Source organism: Cupressus sempervirens, chromosome 1, assembly GCF_028749045.1.
Source record: "Cupressus sempervirens isolate cs-2001-9-10 chromosome 1, ASM2874904v1, whole genome shotgun sequence".
Taxonomy (NCBI): domain Eukaryota; kingdom Viridiplantae; phylum Streptophyta; class Pinopsida; order Cupressales; family Cupressaceae; genus Cupressus; species Cupressus sempervirens.
In genome coordinates, this window is record NC_143118.1 from 343,214,683 (window position 1) to 343,218,794 (window position 4,112).

Sequence of the window (4,112 nt, forward strand, 5' to 3'; positions counted from 1 at the left end):
AATTAATTCTTTCATGCACAATTAATTTTCTTTTTAAATTAAAATATTCTTTTATTATTCCTTCATGCACTTTAAGTGAATTATTAAATTACTTTATTTAATCTTTCCACTTTACTTTAATAAATTTATAACTTTTTAAATCTCATGTGCACATTATTAAAATATCTTTATTCGAGTTCACATATTTTTTTTATCTTTTAATTAATTTTCTATATTTTAAACTCATACACGCATCATGCAAATTTAAATCTTTTATTCATAAATTAATATCTTTTCACTTTTAATATATTTTTGAACGTTTTAATTTGATAAATATTTATTAACTTAAATAACAATAATATTTAGCATTTATTTAAAAATGAACTCTAAATATATTATTATTAAATTAAATAAATATTATCTCGTTCTAAATTTATTCTTAAAACTTTTATCTTCAAATCCAATTCTTTATATTTAATTAATTTTTCAATTAATTAAATATAATTAAATATTAAAATGTCATAATAATTTCCATTAAATTAAGTTATTAATTTAATCTATTAATTAGACTTAATTAATAGAAATTCATCAAAGACTCACAAAACAACATACGCACAAAATACTCACGGGTTTAAAAAGGGTAGACAGTCTGTTACGAGTCCTCCTTGCAGGAAAAGTATTATAGACTTATGGCTAGGATTGGACCTGATCATTATCTTCCCATTCTCATCATTTGAGTATTTGTAATAGGGCACGCTCATCCTAGCAATTCAGGGAAGTCGATGCCCGGTACCTGCATCCTGCATAAAAGATGAGCATGTACATGTATATAATATATCTAAACTAAACAGACAATGGCGGGGAGTGGTTCATCGTGTAGATCCCGACTAGCAGGTGACTACGACTCCCTCCCTTAACCACATCAAACACTTTAGACAGAAAGATAAAATAAACACGCGCACCATACACATGCAAGTATGGGGTAAGTATTGTAAAAATGCGTACATATAATAATGCATCTCTATCAATATAACATAATCATCATTAAAGACATCATGTTAACATTTTTATAAAAGAAACCACATTTACTAACTAGGATCATTAAAATATCATTAACAACACATGAATGAAATCAACTAAGTAATAATAACTGATACCTTTGTAATCAAAGTCATGAAATAATATCATAATATTGTAAATCCAATATCTCTAAACTAATCAATGCATATAATCAACTTAAAAGAATTTGACAATGATAACAGAAATGTGAACTAGGGGCAGGCACTACACCAAGGATGAAATCAAAGAATCCTAAAGAAAACTTTCTCCACTAGGAAAATCTCTAACTTTGCAAGTTTTGATGTTGGAGACAAGATAAGACAAGACTTACTAACTCAAAGATATCTATGATGCAAGGATCCAAAGTGATAACAATTTTAGACGCTCAAGATTAGGTCTCAAATGGTCAAATCAATTGGAGAATGACAAAAACACGGTCACCCTAGAGTCCAAATGATGAATAATGAGTTGTCCTTTTTTAACCAACTAAGATCAATTTCAGATTTATAAATAATAATCAGGCACATAGAATAATAATCAAGGATTTCAAGCAAACATCTACAAGTAATGGGCAAGGGACAAAGCAACCTTGCACATGAACAAAAATAGTGTTGTAGTATGAATCTAATCCCTAGAACCACTACTATGTATGTTCTCAAAATATTTTTCAATCATGCACATCGTCCTAGAAAAGAAAAGTTGGTAGTACTAAGGTTCATTGTAATGGTCAACTCTACAGCTTTTGCAATCTAGAGTGGGTGAAATCCAATCCTAGCGTACTAGGGTTTTGACATATTTTGAGAATTTAATCAATCGAAGCTATTGAGAAGATCTGACAACCCAACAAATGACTACACCCATGGGGATTTCCCCCACAAGGACATTTATATAGCAGTTACTACTATCATGTCAAAAATGGCTATTACTGCTTGAGGTACCATCCACGTGGTTGACCCAATAAAGGGAATGTCCACTACGATTTAATCCTCTCTAATCAAGGATGACTCACAAAGTTGTACCACATGAGGACTTGGTTTGGATTTAAGGGTTTCAAGTTTCTGATGTGCCAACAGAGCATACTCCTCTAGCCTCTTCACCTTACCCAAACATAGCAAACAAGATTCTTTGACACACTAATTTGAAATCACCTCACCAATTTTTTAGAAAATCCAACAACAAACACCACTAGTCTCAAAAGAGAAAGTACTAGTGGATGTTGAGGACAAACTCAAGCGAAATAGTGAGACAATGACAAATATCCTTCCCTACCTACAAGGGGATCCGTCATCAAGAGGAGCTTTACATGTAAAACAAGTGAATGAAGCTTAGTCTCTCAAGATCTCTCAACTAGTGTTCATAAGGCCTAATTACTATGTGAAACATATATGTGTGAAAGCAAATCTAGATCCAATTTTAGAGCACCAAATGAAGTGTGAATCTATGAATGTATGTAAAAGCACTCAAGCCAAACACATGAGATGTTCATTTTAGTTTCAAATCCAAGTGTTATAGAGATCCAGCAAAATACTTAGTAATCCTTGCAATGCATTTTTCTCTATTGTACCTTTCGTTTATGTTTGAATGCTCACTCGCAACAAGAAAACACAAGATATGCAATAATATACCAAAGCCAAGAGGTATTCCCAGATTAGAGGGAAAATAAAAATTAAATGAAAAGGTGTGACCCACATAAGAGAATGTGTAATTAACATTTAATTAAGAGATGTGGAGTGTAAAACTCCATAAAAATTATAAGACAAGGGGTGTTTTTATTTAATTTAAATGTAAAATAATCCCTTTTCTTATGAAATAAAGTGTGTGACATTTATTTAATTATTTCATTTAAAATAATAATTGTTGCACATAACATTAAGTGAGGAGGGGTTTTATTTAATTAAAAGGGAGAGAATTCCTTTAATTAAATTTTTAAAAAATCAAGATGATTCAACCATTTATTTAAAATTAATTAAATAAATTAACTCCAATTTAATCAAGGAAATTGATGTAAAATAATAAGGATTAATTAAATAATTCAAATAACTTAATTTCATGAAAGGAAATGGTGATGTAAATTTATCGATTCAAGCTTGAAATAAATTATGAAATAGGGGCATATAGTGAAGATGACCATTTTAGGGTGCATATACTACGATATTGATTCTTAGTTGTTTGTTAGTTGCTAATTTATAGTGTTTTATCCTTGTAATAGGTTCTTTAGTGGAGTTCTAGATCCCTCTCAAAATCTATTTGTAAAGGGATTGAGGTCCCTTTAAACCTATTTTCTTGTAATAAAAAATATGGAAAACCATCTTCATAAGCATTTAATAAATACAAGATGAGATCTTTTTCATCTATATAAAGGATAAGAACAAAAGAGTATATTCTTTAATACTAACTTGTCAATAATGATTAAGCCCCAAAAATGCCCTTTATATAATTTAAGACATGAACTCAACATTTACTAGTCCTACTATATCCTTGTAAATTTGTAGTATTTTATCTTAGAGAGTCTTAGTCAATTTAAGGTGTTTAATACTTTAAGGCATAGAGCAGATATTATTGTGTGATTTAAGCAGTCAATCTCACCCTTAGTAATTTATCTATTTTCCTTTACTCTTAATTTTCTAATTATCCTATCCTTTTCTATTTTCCTTTTTTTGTTGCTATGGATTTTCCGTATCAGGTAGCTAACACTTCTTTGTGGATGGCCCCCATTAAAAAAAAGGACTAGGAGTGTAGAGTATTTAAAATTGTTCTTGTTTCAATGAGAGATCATTAGATAATTATGCTAACTTTATTCTTGATTATTGGAACATTTGTGTAAGTATTGGATCAATTGTACCACTTATTTTGGCTTCAAAGTAAGTGGATAATAGAACGATATAAAATATAATTCAAATGGAATTATGACCACTTTTAACACTTGCACGCATGAAGGATTCCACAAAATTTACCTCAAAGCTAAATCAATAGTTATGCGTGATTAAGTTATATACAAAGTTGTCAAATCAAAAGTTGTGCATTCAAAAACATGTAGGAGGCTAGGTACATTTTTTGTGCATTCATATATATAT